Source organism: Lithobates pipiens, unplaced genomic scaffold (assembly GCF_037356315.1).
Source record: "Lithobates pipiens isolate NorthernLeopardFrog02 unplaced genomic scaffold, aLitPip1_a1.2 Scaffold_3, whole genome shotgun sequence".
Lineage (NCBI taxonomy): Eukaryota > Metazoa > Chordata > Amphibia > Anura > Ranidae > Lithobates > Lithobates pipiens.
In genome coordinates this window covers 212,811,459-212,829,179 of record NW_027507790.1, presented here as the reverse complement: position 1 = coordinate 212,829,179, position 17,721 = coordinate 212,811,459, and positions in this window count along the sequence as shown.

Genomic DNA, 17,721 nt, shown 5'->3' with positions numbered 1-17,721 from the left:
ATGACGGCCTCCCAGAGTTAAGAAACCGCCCTGTAGCCGTCATTCGGCTATAGGGCGGTTGTTAAGTGGTTAATTGTTACAACTTTGGCTTATTAACGAGTATATGTAAGGTCATGTTGGCCGTTCATGGTGCTCTGTACAGATTGAAGTCTTAATATTGCCTTGTATTTGCTTGCTGTTACTTTGAAAAAAATAATAAAAATTATTTGTGGAAAAAAAAAAATGCATTTGTTCGAAAATCCAAAATAATTAAGGTCGAATCTGTCATTGAAGGCTTATGGTGTCTGTCGAATGTTCTAAGAAGATTCGACGGAGCAGCTAAACTGTACGACGCGGCAATCGTACATTTCCGGTCCAATGTTCCGCCTACAAGCTATAGTAGAAATCTAATGTTGTATGACACTAGCAATAATTATATTTATTAATTATTATTACTAGTCGACCAACATTAGAATTCTTCTATAGCCTATGGGTAGAGCATTTGACCATAAATGTGCGGTCGCGGCGACTGCTTCGTTGAATCTTCATGTTGAATCTTTTCTCTCTATGTCAAATAATCTTGGACCAAAAGAGTTAGGTTAGGCACATTCAACCTTTTTTCGCTATTGTCTCTATAATGTCGAATCTTTTCTCTCTATGTAGAATAATCTTGGACTAATAGAGCTAAGGTTAGGCAGATTCGACCACAGGTTCGATGGACACAGATTCGCTATTATCAGTGTCATGTCGAAACTCCTATCTATATCAAACTGTTATAAGAACGAAAATGAAAATAAAGCGTTTGTTTATACCGGATATTTCGGTTTTCGGATTCTGCACGTTCGTTATCATTTGTTAAAACGATAACGAAAATACCCGAAATTCGGATGAAAATGCATTTGGACAAAAACGAATGCACATGTCTAACATTGCCCTAATCCCCTAACCCCTAATACCCTAACTTTAGCATTTACCCTAATCCCCTAAAGCTAGGTACACATGGGCCAAATATCAGCAGATTCAACAAAAACTGACCAACATTCAGTCAATGAATACAACTGTCTTTCTAAAGCCCCATACACACTATCAGTTTTTCTGCTGAGTTTTTCCTTCAGGTTTACCAAAACCATGTAGTAGAAGGGCCTGCCTGATTGCATACAAATTGAAACTCCTAAGGTTTGACCTCATATTATATGTTTTTGGTAAATCTGAAGGAAAAACTCAGCAAAAAAACTGATAGTGTGTATGGGGCTTAACAGAAGCCAGTCTAATGACCAGCTTTTGTCTAAGGGACATGCTGGAAGGCCAGATCAGCACTCACAGCCAAAGGCTGCAAGCACTAATAAGTGTGTTCTGGCAGGGGGGCAGTACCCCTATCAGAATACAAAGGAACAGTGGGGGAGAATGCCAAACTAACATTGCATGTGTTAGTATAGCTATATGTCAGGCTCTTTTTTTGTTCAGCTGGCATGCTCTAATCCCATGACCCCTATCTTCTAATCTCAACTCCAAAATTTATCCTAACCCCTAATCCTCTAACCTCAACTCCTGCACTTACCCTAATCCCCTAGCCCATGGGTCTTCAAACTATGGCCCTCTAGTTGTTCAGGAACTACAATTCCCATCATGCCTAGCCATGTCTGTGAATGTCAGAGTTTTACAATGCCTCATGGGATGTGTAGTTTTGCAACAGCTGGAGGGCCATAGTTTGAGGATCCCTGCCCTAACCCCTAAGGCTGGGTACACATGGTACTAATATCAGCGATATCAGCCGGTTTCAACAAAAAACAGCCAACATTCGGGCAGTGTGTACGGCAGTCTTTCTAACAGAAGCCAGTCTAATGACCGCCTTTTGTCTAAGGGAGATGCTGATGAGGTGCTGAAAAACCAGCATCTCAGCCCTCGGAGCCAATGGCTGCAAGCACTGATCAGTGTTTTCTGGCGGGGGGCATTACCCCTGTCAGAACACAGGGGGGCAGTGGGGGGCATTGCTAAACTAACATAGCGTGTGTTAGTACAGTAATCTATCAGGTTTTTTTTTACCAGCCCATTGGGTTGCACAAACAAAAGAATCATTACTTGTGTACGAGGCTTAATCTTCAATGTCAATACCCTAATCCGTTGACTTTGAATACGCTAACCTGGATTCCAACATTTATCCTAATTCCCTAACCCCTAATTCTCTAACCTCAATTCTCTAACCTTAACTCCAACATTTAGTCGAATCCTCTAACCTTAACTCCAACATTTAGTCGAATCCTCTAACCTTAACTCCAACATTTACCCTAATCCTCTGACCATAACTCCAACATTTACATTAAACCTCTAACCTTAACTCCATCATTTACCGGAATTCTCTAATCTTAACTCCAATATTTACCTTAATCCTCTAACCTTAACTCCAACATTTACCCTAATCCTCTAACCTTAACTCCAACATTTACCTTAATCCTCTAACCTTAACTCCAATATTTACCCCAATCCTCTAACCTTAACTCCAACATTTACCCCAATCCTCTAATGCCTAATCCTCTAGCCTCAACTCCAACACTTACCCCAATCCCTTCACACTAACCTGACCCCTCATCTAATTAATCTCACAGTGCCGAGATCTCAGTTTCATAAACTACCAATCAATAGCTAAGCATTGGTTAGCATGCTTTAACTGTTGGAAATGTGATTTTTTTTTTAATCAACAACTTAATGTCATTCTATACAAACAAACTCTATTTTATGATGTGTTCTGTTCTGTGGTATTGCCTGAAGATCTTAAACATCTACTGGATTAAAAAAAAGGGGGTTTTGATATAAACACCTGTAAACATTTTAATGTTTTGCTAGGTTGCTTTTCTATACCAGACTATAAGAAAGGGAATAATAGTTTTAGAGTAAAATGGTTGTGCTAATCATGTCAGGGCCACAAATAACAGCTATGCCTAAGTAACAATAATGCACCTCCTAAAACAGTTTACTGTGGTCCATGATGGATAACACGGACATAAAAAAACACACACAAAATACACATAGCAGTGAAATATCTCTATTCAATGCACAAACTTACCTGGAGGCATTCATGCCTCATCTAACTCATTAAGGAGCCAAGCAATAAAAGATCGGAGCGCCAGTGGAAGTACCATCAAGCCTTGTAAATAAGCCATTCACAAACTGTGGTAAACATAAAAATTGCATGACAGCTCTAACAAGAATTATGTTTAATAGACTCCATGGAAACACAAAATTTACAATGACAAATCTTTTAGAAAATCCAAATGCTGGATACTCTCAATAGAGAGAAAGCATCCCTTGGCACAATGGTCATTCAAATTCTATATCTTACAGACACCGCTGAAATAAATGGACCTTGACAAATTAGATGTTCCAGGTCATTTTTAGTCATTGCTAAATATTATTTGGTGAAGCAATATTAAATGGGATAAAACCGCCTGCCTTGGATCCATTTCATTTTATCCTATCCCACATTCATTCTTGTGACGGACAAAGAAGTCACTTTAAATGTTTTATTTGTTCAGTGGCCTCAATAAAAAAGCCTTGAAATTTGAATAGCGAATTCATAATTAAATGGAAGGAAATATAGATCTTAAGAAGAAGGCGAACTAGACGTTTATTTTTTTGGAGAGCATGAAAGACAAATATTGGTCCTTGTCCTATATTACATTTTGTTTGAAACAATACTTTTAAAATGAAAATATCCATTTTTTTTTCTTGGTAAAATTACAATAATCATAACTGTGGTACTAAATATTGGAATCTTCTAATAACACTTAGACAGTCAAGCTGAGGTTTGTATACTGCTTAATATGGATTCTCTACATTCCCAAAATTCCCAAATACAGAAAATAAAAATAAAATATCTCTACTGATCTTTATTTTTTATTTTTTTTATAAGCCATTGTGTTCCCTCTAAAGGCGGGAATGCATAGCAAACTGTACATTATTTAGTTCCATTTACTCGTTGAGTACTAAAATGATATAATTAAATAATGTATTTATATACTGTGTATATATATATATATATATATATATATATATATATATATATATATATATATATATATATATGTATATACAAAGTAGATGGGGTGAACAGCATGCCGGTAGCTTCAATGCTCAGTGTCATCAGGCACAGATTTTTGTATGTTTTTTTTTTTTTTAGTTTGAATAAATGTGTATGCAGCAATCCCTTAAACATATGTATATGAACCAATCTATATATATATATATATATATATATATATATATATATATATATATATATATATATATATATATATATATATGTATATATATATATATATATATATATATATGTATATATATATATATATATATATATATTTTTTTTTTTTTTTTTTTTTTCATAATATTACTGTATGGGGTCTGTTTATAAAGGTGTTCACACAAGATTCCCACAACTTTCTCCCAGCAGTCACACATTTTTCTAATTGGTTTCAATTGCAAAAATGTGAGAATCCTGGGAGAAAGTTGTGTGAAAACATTTATAAATAGACCCTTTTTACCACTTGCAGCCAACAGGCGGGGACCTCCAAGCAAAATGAACAGCTTTCTCTGTCTTATTGTTCATCTGTGCTGTAAAATAGACCTGAAGGGCAGGAGGGATCAGATTACACAGAAATAAGATTATAAGGACTTTTAAATGATTTAGAGCAGGGAGACGGTCCCTTCCTCGCATCTAGAAGAGACTGAATTATCTGGTTTAGTCTTATAGACACAGGCTGTCAAATGGTATGCGAGTGTTATGGATAATTTGTTTTTTGTTTTTTTAAATAAAGTTTTAACAGTAACAAATTACAAACTGTAAACATTTTTATTTAAACCTATAAATCTAAAAATATAATAATATTAAGAAAAAAAAATTCCCAATAAAATCTAACTTCAGTTTGATTGAGGAAAAAAAAAACAATCCCTTCTAGACAAATTATCTAGAATGAAAGAGTTTTGGGAAAGTTAATTGCAGAGCTTTACTTGCTACAGTTCTATTGAAATTGACAAATGCATTTCTGAGAACTTAGTGGGTAGGTGTGTCTGTTATAACCACACGATCAGTGAAAACCTGCAGGGGAAAGAAGTGATCCAATCACATGTCAGATATTTTTTGTAACGGTTTCATATAGAAATAGCATACAAAACACTCCCAGTGTTACCACAGGTTGCATTGATTGGAAATTATTATTATTATTTTTATTATTATACAGGAGTTATATAGAGCCAACAGTTTGCGCAGCACTTTACAATTTTATGGCAGACAGTACAGTTACAATACAATTCAATACAGGAGGAATCAGAGGGCCCTAATCGTTAGAGTTTACAATCTAGGAAAGACGCACCATTCAAATATTATTTGCAGTTTTCGTACTTCAGAATTTTATTTTAGCAATAATAAATGGCAATATGTGTAGCAATTATACTTTCCATTTTCTTTAAATAAAGTAAAGTTTTGGTGCTAGCCATAAATGTCTAGTGGCTAGCTGGTGCTAGCCACTAGACATTCTTTCCCCTTGTTTATTGGATAAAGTAATTTGCATATTTAAAGTCATCCTTTAATTTGTTTGTGAAAAGTTATACATTTTTGGTATGTTTTAAAAAAAAAAAATTCTTAAAAATGTTGTATCTATATATCCATGTAAGCATCAGTAATGTATTAGCCTTTGTTTTTGAATCAGGAACTTGTAATTAAATTGGTATTAAACCCAAAAGTGAAAATGTAATCTATTGCAGTGTACCAATCATTAGATGTGGTGGCTGCATTCATGTTCTTTTTGTAGGCTTTTTCCAGTGTTTCAATTGGTGATCTGGGCAGCAACACACCTCCTGTATGGTACCCCCACTCTGGATGAAGGTGCACAGGGGGCACAGCTGACAGCAGTAGTCATTGGAGGGGGGGGGGGGGGGCTAGTGTTAAATGTACTAGCATACTTAAGGGCGGCACAGTGGTGTAGTGGGTAGCACTCTCACCTAGCAGTAAAAAGGGTCGCTGGTTTGAATCCCAACCATGACCCTACCTACCTGGAGTTTGCATGTTCTCCCTGTGCCTGTGTGGGTTTCCTCCGGGTACTCCGGTTTCCTCCCACACTCCAAAGACATGCAGGTAGGCTAATTGGCTTCTGTCCCAAATTGGCCCTAGTATATGAATGGGGAGTCTGGATTGTGGGCTCCTTGAGGGTAGGGACCGATGTGAGTGTACAGTGTACAGGGATAGGGACAATTGTAGACACTCACTCAGGTTGAACTGGATGGACTGGTGTCTTTATTCAACCTTACTAACTATGTAACTATGTAACTTAAATACAACAAATTTGAGTCAAACTTTGTAATCAGTTACAGAAGTTTTTTTTCATTCTGGGATAAAGGTTTTACTTGATAAGCTGATTTTTGTTAAATGGTTTGTTTCATCCCTGTAAACTGATATATCTAGAAGAGAGCTTGTGCTTTTGAAAAACAGCAAATTTACTGGTTAGATTCACTGATGAAAATAGAAGAAAGCCTAATGACCTGTACACACGACCGGTTTTCCAGTCGGAAAATAAACTCTGAAGGTTTTTCCGACGGAGTTCCGACGGAATTCCACTGAAACTGTCTTGCGTACACACGATCACACCAAAGTCTGATCGTCAAGAACGCGGTGACGTACTGCACATACGACGGGACTAGAAAAAGGAAATTTTATAGCTAGTAGCCAATAGTTTTTGTCTCGTACTTGCGTCAGAGCATGCGTCATTTTTGGTCCATCGGAATAGCATACAGACGAGCGGTTTTCCCGATAGGAATTGGTTCCGTCGGATATATTTAGAACATGTTCTATTTCTTGGTCCTTCAGAATTTTCGAAAAAAAAGTGTGATAATGTATATACACGTTCGGAATATTCGATGAAAAGCTCCCATCTGAATTTTTCTGTCGGACATTGCGCTCGTGTGTACATAGCATAAAAAAGAAAATAGCCTAAGAATAGCCATCTAAGAATTGTTAAACTGCAATATATAAAACGTTTGTTTTTGAGTTTAATCCCCCTATCGGTAATCCCGAGTCTGGCTCGAGTTGGGATTTTACTGACAGGAGCGGTAACCCCGAGCCAGACTCGGGATCGCATTGCTGGATGCAGGGGAGGACACAGGGAGAGTTACTTACCTTGTCCCCTTGATACAGCGATGTCCTCTCGCTCGATTCACAGTGCCGAATGCCGCCGAGCTCCGTTCCCTGCGGCGTTTACGGCGCACGGGAGCGGAGAACGGCGGCAAATTCAATTTTACTAGGCAAAATTTATTTTGTATTGTGAATTTTTACTAGAATAGATTCTACTAATAGTACATACAGATTCTACTAATAGTTGCAAACAAATTCCATTTCTAAACTGTAGGCCAACATTACTTTAATTATGATACAATCGTCTAGGGAATTATGCTTTTCCTTATTATTCAATTCTTTTCATATTTAATTGGGTGCAGTATTTTTTCCATGCAGTTAGACAAATAGGTAGATCAAATAGGTAGTTCCAAAACTGAACCTGCACAGTGATAGGTATGTACCTGTAAGGCAGCGAGGGGTCCCACCCATGTCATAAAAGATATCTAGTCAGCATATACAACAAACATTATATGTTTTTTACTGATAATACTTTTTCCCTCTATTACTGAAATATGGCACTCTAATGCTAATGCAGAAAAGTCCTGAAGAATTTGATAGCAACTGATTTTAGAAAGAAATTAGTGATACATTTGGCTTCTTCTTGGGTAAACAAAGGTGTTAAAGAACCCACTTCCTTCAGATATCAGGGCCGGTTCACACAGGGGCAACATGACTTGGGCGCGACTTTTCAAGGCAACTTGGAGGTGACTTCAGCGTGACTTCAGTGCGACTTCAGTGCGACTTTGAAAGATAAACAAAACGCAACTTCAAGTCTCCTCCAGGACAGGCTACTTTGCCTATGGCCAACCAGAGCTAATCAGCTCTTGTGACATCATTGTTGTCCCTGTTCTGTTTTTATTAATTTTACAGTTTCGATGAATTGCTTCGACTGGTTTACATCCATCTGGAGCAACAGAATACATCACATACTGAAATACTGATTATTGCATAAACTATCTATATTTTTGATGCACATTATTATTATTATATATAACATTCTAGTAAAGTCCAGCCTGAGCTCATTTGTCTGGACGTCTCCAAACGGGTCACATGAGTGCAATTCTTTTGCACTCCTGCGCCCCCTTTTCAGTGCAGACTGACCTAAAGTCCGCTTTGTGCAGACGTCACCAAGATCAGTTGAGGCAGCGCAATATCCTGACTTCCGAAGTTCTTTTGCCACCAGCTGCCTGGACTGATGCCAGTCACAGCCGCTCAGCAAGCTGCTCTCTGCCCCTCCACATCTCAGCGTTTCAATGAGAGTGGGAGAGTAGAGCAGGAGAGCAGCTTACTGACAGAGAGCAGCTCTCATCTTGGGGAGGGGAGAGAACAGAGCCATTAACGATGTATGTTGACTCAGTTCTGTGTGAAGAAACAGCAGTGGACAGATGTAGCATTGGTATGATGGTGCATCCACCTAGGTAAGTATGATTCTTCCAAAAAACACATACTGTTGAATAAATATTGGAAAATTTAGCACACAAACATAAATTTTTGGGGGGAAAAATGTTAATTTTTAATATTACTGTATATATTTATTCAATATATCAAAACAACAGAAATGTTTTTTATTTTTTTATTTATAAATCTTGGTAAACTGGTTCATATCCGGAGGTTGTAGAGCTGGTGGAAAGCCTTGGGGATGGTGTTGGTGGTAAATTGGTGTAATGACGAATGAATGGTTGGTTCCCTGGTGCGCCAATTGGTGATGGAATTGGGGACGGAGACGGATAGGGGATTGGAGGATGGGAAGGATTCAATGCATTTCCATACTCATCAGAGTATGGACGGAAGCGAGGGGGATAGTAGGGGTGGGTTCTGGGTGGTGGAGGGTTTGGGTAGCTATAGCAGGGACCGGTGGTGGTGGTCCAAACATGGGTGAGGACTGAATTGATGGATCATTGCGAATGCTTGCTTCAAGGAGGTCCATCACTGCCTTCTTCATGTCATGCTTCCTCTCCTGCGGAATTTTTTGAAGCATTCCGGCGACCATGAGACCAAACCCATGATATTCAGAATTTAGCTCATCTAATTTTTGATTAATTCGATCTACAAATTCTGCAAATCTGTCCATATTTTGACTCTGCCTTCCCCTTGGCAGTCTGCTCCTTCACTGGCTTCTGAGCCGGATAGGCTCAGACGGCTGCTGCATATTAGAAGCCTCTCCCTGGTTGCTCTCCTGTGCTTCTTCATGTTCTTCCAGCAAAGGATGATCCAAGGACAGGGACCCTCCTGCTTCTTGGGATTTTGCTTCTTGCGATGCCTCCTGTTCTTCGTCACTCGCTTCCCAACTGGATGCAGTTCTGCATTAAATATATAATACTGTTAAGGCACAGTTAAGGCACCCCCTTAGAATTGTATAGTATCACTTTACAAATATGAAAGATGTTATCTCACTCTCTCAGATCCTGGAAACTCCAGTTTGTTGCAAAACAAAAATAGGAACATAACGATGTATGTATTTTGTCTTTCAGATACCTGGCAACCGGTCATTCCCTAGTTAGCCTACATTATGAGTTCATGGTGGGCAGGTCAACAAACAGCTATATCATCCAAGAAACCCGCCAAGTCTTATGGGATGTGCTTAACACCATAGTTATGAAGAGGCCTACACAAGAGAATTGGCAGGATATAGCAAAACTATTTTGGAGTTGGCGCAATTTCCCAAATTGCATTGAAGCTATAAATGGGAAGCATGTGCGTGTCGTTAAGCCTGTTGGTAGCGGGAGTTTGTTCTTCAATTACAAAAAATATTGTTAATTTGTACTGCTTGCCATAGCCGATGCAAACTACTGCTTCACCTATATAGATATAGGATCCTACGGTAGTAATTCCTCCTTTGGTGAAAGTTTACGAGATAATCGGATAGATATTCCTGAGAACTGTCCTCTTCCTGGCACAACTGAACCCCCAATACCCTATGTGTTTGTCGCAGATGAGGCTTTTGCGTTGGCGCAACACCTAATGAGGCCTTACTCCAAAAGGAACTTGACTACTCCTAATGCCGCGTACACAGGATCAGACTATCTGGCGGAATTAGTCTGGTGGACGTCCGCCAGACAAACCGCCATATAGTTCGCCGGACTATCTGCCGTACTTTTGAAATGAATGGACTTGCCCACACACGGAGGAAAGTCCGTTCATTTTGAACGTGGCTCCAGGTAGCCGGGACTAGCAAAGGAAGTCAATGTCGCCGCCTTCGGCGGTGAGATTGACATGTCGCTGGCCCGTCACCTGGTATGGACTTAAAGGGGAAGCCCTACACCGAAAAAAACGGAGTGGGCCCCCCCCCCAGGTCCATATCAGACCCTTATCCGAGCACACAACATGGCCGGTCAGGAAAGGGGGTGGGGACGAGCGAGCACTCCCCCTCCTGAGCCTTACCAGGCTGCATTCCCTCAACATGGGGGGGTGCTTTGGAGAAGGGGGGGGGGCGCGTAGCCCCCCACCCCAAAGCACCTTGTCCCCATGTTGATGAGGACAAGGGCCTTTCCCCGACAACTCTGGCCGTTGGTTGTCGGGGTCTGCGGGCAGGGGGCTTATCGAAATTAATAAGGGGCCCCCGGATCCCGGCCCCCCACCCTATGTGAATGAGTATGGGGTACAATGTACCCCTACCCATTCACCTGTGAAAAAAAATGAAATAAAACAGAAGACACAATGGTTAAAAATAATTTATTGCAGAGCTCCGGGGGTCTTCTTCTGTCTTCGGGGGTCTTCTCGCCGGACTCTTCCGCTATCTTCTGCTAGCTCTTTTACTAGCGGAGGAGCCCGGCTTTCTTCTTCGCCGCCACCCGGGGTTCTTCTTCCGACTTCGGGGGTCTTGTCCCCCTCTTCGGTTCTTCTTGCCAGTCTTCTGTCACCGCTGTCGCTGTCTTCTGTTCTTCTCTTCTTGAGATGTTGCCTCCTCACTGTCTCTGGCCGCAATGACAGGGACGCGGCGTGCGGCGACTTATATAGGGACATCGCCGGGTGATGTCCCCGCCCATTATGATGTCACAGTCCCAGCATCCTCTCGCTCGTCTCCACCCCCTTTCCTGGTTGCGTGCTCGGATAAGGGTCTGATATGAACCTGGGGGGGGACCCCCACGCAGTTTTTTCGGCATAGGGCTTACCCTATAAGTCCATACCAAGTGACGGGGCCAGCTCCATGTCAATCTCGCCGCCGAAGGTGGTGACATTGACTTCCTTCGCTAGTCCCGGCTACCTGGGGGGACCCTGCGGGAAAAGTCTGTTCATTTCAAAAGTACGGGGACTAGCACACATAGGGCCGTATTGTCCGCCGGACTGCGAGTCTGGCGGACAAATTTTGAGTCAAAACTACTTTCTAAGTACGCCGGACTTTTGGGTAAAAAAAGTCCACCGGAGCCCACACACAGGATAGTTTTATTGTGTGTACGTGGCATTAGGAAGTCTTTAACTATCGTCTAACAAGGGCAAGAAGGGTGGTTGAATGCAGTTTTGGAATTCTTGCCAATAAATGCCGTTTGTTACATCCGCCTATTGCATTAAACATTGAAAATGCAATTACTGCTGTCAAAGCAGCTTACGTTCTGTACAAGTAGGTCTGGCTACGTGACAGGTACCGTTTTGAGGATTCCCTTATGCATGACTTGGAAAGTGCACACCTCAGTGATACAAGGGGATCCTGCGATGGTGCCACTGTTCGAGAAAAATTTGCTTCATACTTTCTTCATACTTCCTTGATACTTCACCTTCCGGCCGGTGAATTAGAATGGCAATTGGATGCCATTTCCCAACTGCATTGCCCACTTCTTGAAATTTATATTTTGCTAATGTTGCTTTTTCTGTAAGTTTTATAAAGCCAGCAGTTATTAAAGTTGTAATGTTTTCATGGTATGTAATCTGTCCTTTTTGTTTTAAAAACTATATTTTGGTAAAATTTTACATAAACTGTGATAATAAAGCAATCATTATTTCGGTGGATATTGATCATCATTATCTACAAATATTAACACTAGAAGTTTACATCAGTGAAAGACTGCATAAGGGTTATCCATACTCTGGTCCTCCAGTTGTTATAGAACTACAATTCCCATCATGCCTAGTCAACTATGGCAGTGCCTGATTTGCAGAACACATGGATAACAGACATCAAATAAATAAAAGGTTAAACTTACATTTGTCACTATGGTCTTTGGGCAACAATGTTTCCCAATCCTCTATGGTCAGTCGAAAAATTTCCAGCCAAGCTCTATCCCTCTTGTGTTGATCCCTCTAGTTTGAATCTTGCTTGTTATAAATGCAGGGACGCTGCCTCACGAGTCTTATCAAGGACTCATTGTCAACCAGTTCCCTGTGATGGACTTCTCTTTGGGCTCTGGTCGACATGCTGCAGAGTTTGTTCACTTCACTAGTACATAGAGATAACGGCATCCAGGAAGTACTCTGTATTTGGGAATGAGGGGGGCTGCCTGCAGCCTGGGTAAATTCTGTTCCTCTTCCTGTTAAAGCGGAGGGCCGGTTATAAAAAAAAAAAAGTCAGCAGCTGCAAACACTGCAGCTGCTGACTTAATAAACACACTCACCTGTCCAGGGCGCCCGCGATGTCGGCCGCCCGAGGCCGACCCATCCCTCGGCTCTCGGGTCCCGGCGCCGCCATCCCTTGTAAGGGAAACAGGCAGCGGAGCCTTACGGCTTCACTGCCCGTTTCCTACTGCGCATGCGCGAGTCCCGCAGCTACTGCGCATGCGCGAGTCCCGCAGCGCTTTCTGAATGGGACGCGCTGTGTTCTGGAACACATAGTTCCCAGAACACAGCGCGACTCATTACCCAGAAGACGCCGCGACGAAGAGAGAAGACAGAAGATCTCCGCGGAGAAGGAAGAGGAAGATTAGGATAAAGTGCCTAGCAACAGGCATTTCTGGTAAGTAAAAAAAAAAATGTTTTTTCATTTTTTTTTTTTTTAGATTTTTTGTAATTTTTAACATTTTTTTGTTTTTTAGGGTGGCCCTCCCCTTTAAGTCGCTTCACTATAGACCATGATCTGACTTGTAGGTGACTTGCATTGAAATCTATGGGTACAAGTCACCTAGAAGTCACCTTGAAGTAGTACAGGGACCTTTTCTGAAGTCAGAGTGACTTCAGTAGTGTACATTAAAATGGCTCTCATTCACTTCAATGACATTTCAGGTGTCAAAACGACTTGGGGTGACTTGAGGTTTGACAAGTTGGATCCCAAGTCATGGTAGTGTGAACTGGCACTGATCTGTTCAAGGAGTTAATTGAAGAGATGAAGAAGGGGTGCTGTTTTGGAGTATTACTGTCTCTGTTACCATGGTAACGGGTGCTTTTAGAAATCTTTAAAGGTAAGTGTTGCGCCTTTAGAAGCAGAAGGGGCAATGAATGTCTTTATAGGTATATGTAGTGGTACATGTGTTACTTTCCCTACAAACTTGCAGACTTATGCCGCGTACACATGATCAGACTATCCGGCAGACTTGGTCCGGCGGACCAGAGTCCACCGGACAATCCGTCTGTTTGTGGGCTACAGCTGACTTTTCCCAAAAGTCCGGCGGACCTAGAAGGAAGTTTTTACTCAAAAATTGTCCGCCGCACTGCGTCTGTGCGCTAGTCTTCCGGACTTTTGAAATGAACGGACTTGTTCACACGGAGAAAAGTCCATTCATTTTGAACGCGGCTCCAGGTAGCCGGGACTAGTGCAGGAGGTGAATGTCGCCGCCTGCATGGGCGAGAGTGACACCTCGCTAGCCCCGTCACCTGGTATGGACTTAAAGGCGAACCCTACGCCAAAAAAACAGCGTGGGGGGTCCCCTCAAAGTCCATATCAGACCCTTATCCGAGCATGCAGCCGGTCAGGAAAGGGGGTGGGGACGAGTGAGCGGCCCACCCCTCCTGAGCCATACCAGGCCGCGTGCCCTCAACATGGGGGTGCTTTGGGGAAGGGGGGCCCTGCAGCCCCCCAACCCCAAAGCACCTTGTCCCCATGTTGATGAGGACAAGGGCCTCTTCCCGACAACCCTGGCCATTGGTTGTCGGGGTCTGCGGGCGGGGGGGCTTCAAAAGCACCACGTGTCTGATATTTCTTCATTTGGGCTACTTTCCACGTGACCCCTCTAAGATGAAGAGGTGAGCAGCAGAGATAACGGTAAGCCCAAATAAAACCAGCAGCTCCTTCGGGGGTTAGTGCTACACTTGCAATAGGAAATCACGTCTACAAGGATGCAGGCCCAGCAGCTTTCCTTATTAGTGCCCTGCAGGTACACATATGATTGATAATTATGAAACCATTATGAAACCACTCCCATTAGGCCGCGTACACACGGGCGGACTGTTCGCCCAACTTAGTTCGTCAGACAATCCGACAAACAGTCCGTTCAAAATTTGCATGAACGGACTTGACCACACACGATGAGCAGACAGTCCGCTGAAAGCGTGCGCGATGACGTGAACGGCACGTACGACGGGACGAGAAATTCGACGTCCAATACACTGCAATGCAACCTTCGCCGTGTAAATCCTTTCTGAGCATGCGCCAAACTTAGTCTGTCGAACTAGCCTACACACGAGCGGACTGTCCGCTGAAACCAAGTTTGGACGGACTGTCTTACGGAAATTCCGTAAGACTTTGTTCGTCAGACTGTCCGCTGAAACAGTCCGCTGAAGCCCACACACGAGCGGATTGTCCGCTGAAACACTGTTCAGCGGACTAAGTTGGGCGAACAGTCCGCCCGTGTGTACGCGGCCTTACACTCACTTTCCCACATGGACACAGACAAACACACAGAGATTTCTTTAGAATAACAAAAGGTAGAAATCTGTAACAAAGTTTGCTAAAATCCTTGTAATGTACATAGATCACCCAGAGGGGAATTTTTTTTCTCAACAAAAGTGGAGTTACGCTTTTTTTAAAAAGTAACTTTTTGACTAAACCTAGGCTTTAATTCAAGTCTTTGTCTCATGTGAATGTTATAGCTTATCTGAAACATTTTGCCCAAACTGCCTTTTATTCAGCTAGTTTATTTGCGATGGTTGTTCAAATTCGTTTGTTTTTTTTAGTTCGTCCTTTTTCTCCTTGCTGTTGATAGGGCTTATTCAATTTACAAAATGAAGTAGCCTGATAACAACCAATCAGAGCTCTTTCTTTGCTCATCAGTAAGCTGGAATCTGACTGGATATTGTGGATTATTAGACTTCCTTAGCCATCATTACACTTTTCATTTAGCTGTTTAAAGGGCCTGTATGTGCTTTTTGGAGTGCCTATTTGCATTGTAATCTTAGTAAAAAGGTCACCCAGCCGTTACTAAACCAAACTGCATTAGTAAATAACCATTTTAATTATCCTATATTTCCATGGCCTGGGACTCTGTTTAATACACTTTTTGAAAATTGTAATTTACATTGTATGTGTTTTTATTTTCATCTCAGCAATATGCTAAACAAATAGATTTCATTCGTATCATTTCCATAAATGCATTTTTTCTCAATGCAATATTTCAGTCCCTGCTCCATTAATACTAAGGGGCCATTGAGTACAAGTGGCAAACACGGGGGTGTGTAATCTGGCGCAACTGCACAGGAGCAATAAATTATTTCTCGTAATGACATGCTAATGAAAATCTTGCTTGTAACTCATGTAAGCAATTCAGATGCAGCAAATTTCTTTTTTCATTTGCGAAGTGAGAAGCTAAATTGCTCAGTGTCAGTAGGACATCTCTAACAAGTGCAAATTGAATAACACACTAGCTTGCACTATTAGGCCCCGGCTAGAGCGCCTGAATTAGATATTCAATGAGTCTGCTTTTCTAGGCCTGATTGATAAATGCTGAGGAGAATTTGTCAAAACAACAGGGACTGCACCCAGTGGGACTTCAATATGTTCCATTCAGGCTGCCGAACGGCGTTTTCCTACACAAAATTGTCACATAAAATTAAGACCGGCCTCTAACCAGCCATCAAGATTGCAGCCAAGCCCCTGTGCTCTATGCATATCAGTCATAAGCTGAACAGTTCTGCCTGTCACGACTGGGGGCTGCGGTGACCTTTTGTAGTAAAAGGTTGAGATTTCCAGCTAGGCTGAGACACCGTGTTCAGCTGTTGAAGCTTTTAGGCCACTTCCTGCCAGATCTGTGCACAGATGCGATGCCCTAAGCTATAATCTGTGGTCTAGTCCGGATGACAAATGGCACAGCATAGATTATTGCATTATATATTAAGTACTACCAGTCTGTAAATTATAAGACAGCTACTGTTCCTTCCAACTGTTTGGTCGCTGCCTTTAATGCCATTGCTGTAATAAAATCAGAAAAATAAAATCTTCTGTGAGTCCCTACAAATAAATATGTTGTGAAAGGAGTAATCAAAAAGTTGGCAGAGCGGAATTAACTGTTTATCTCATTGTTGGTGCAATAAATAAGCTGCACCGTCCATCTGTTATATCCTAAACACGATTCTGTGTTGTTTTGTTATTATTATTTATTTTTAATGAAGATTGTTTGTTTTGCATTGGTTGGCTATAGACAATTCATGTATTCTCTCCCACTCTTTTTCAGAGTGACACAGTGCATAGAAATGAAAGTAACAGTCACCATGTGAAATGACAGTGTTTCCCAGAACCCCATGGTAATAATCTGTTGAAATGTCACAAATAACTATAATGACAATCCACTTGCTGTCATCAGATGAAAGAAACAAAATTGTCCTTTGCATCGTAGAATGGGTGGCTGCCAGGGTGCTGGGGCCATGGAGAAAGACTGTGCTCTAAATAATACTCTCCGACTGAACCAACATTTCATTAAAAAAAACTCAAATATTATTTAATAAAAGATTGCATTATTGTGTGATATGGTTATTCGTTTAAAGTCATTTTCTTTCTTTTTTTCCGCCCTTTCTACTTATTTCCTTCTTCCCTCGCTTCCCCACTCCTTTCCTTTCCTTTCTTTCTTTCTTTTTCTTTCTTTTTCTTTCTTTCTTTCTTTCTTTCTTTCTTTCTTTCTTTCTTTCTTCCTTTCCTTCTTTCCTTCTTTCTTTCTTTCTCCTTATTTCCTTCCTCCCTTTTTTTCCTCTTTCTTTCTTTTTTTCCTCCCTTTCTCCTTATTTCCTTCTTCCCTCTCTTGCTCACTTCTTTTCTTTCTTTCTTTCTTTCTCTCCCTCCCTTTCTCCCTATTTCCTTCCTCTGTATTTTTCCTCTTGCTTTCTTTCTTTTTTTCCTACCTTTCTCCTTATTTCATTCTTCCCTCTCTTCCTCACTTCTTTTCTTTCTTTCTTTCTTTCTTTCTTTCTTTCTTTCTTTCTTTCTTTCTCTCCCTCCCTTTCTCCCTATTTCCTTCCTCCCTCTTTTTCCTCTTTCTTTCTTTCTTTTTTTCCTACCTTTCTCCTTATTTCCTTCTTCCCTCTCTTCCTCACTTCTTTTCTTTCTTTCTTTCTTTCTTTCTTTCTTTCTTTCTTTCTTTCTTTCTCTTTCTTTCTTTCTTAATTTCCTTCTTTCCTTCTTTCTTTCTTTCTTTCCTCCCTCCCTTTCTCCCTGTTTCATTCCGCCCTCTTTTCCTCCTTCTTTCTTTCTTTCTTTCCTTCTTTCTTTCTTTCTTCCTTTATTTCTTTTC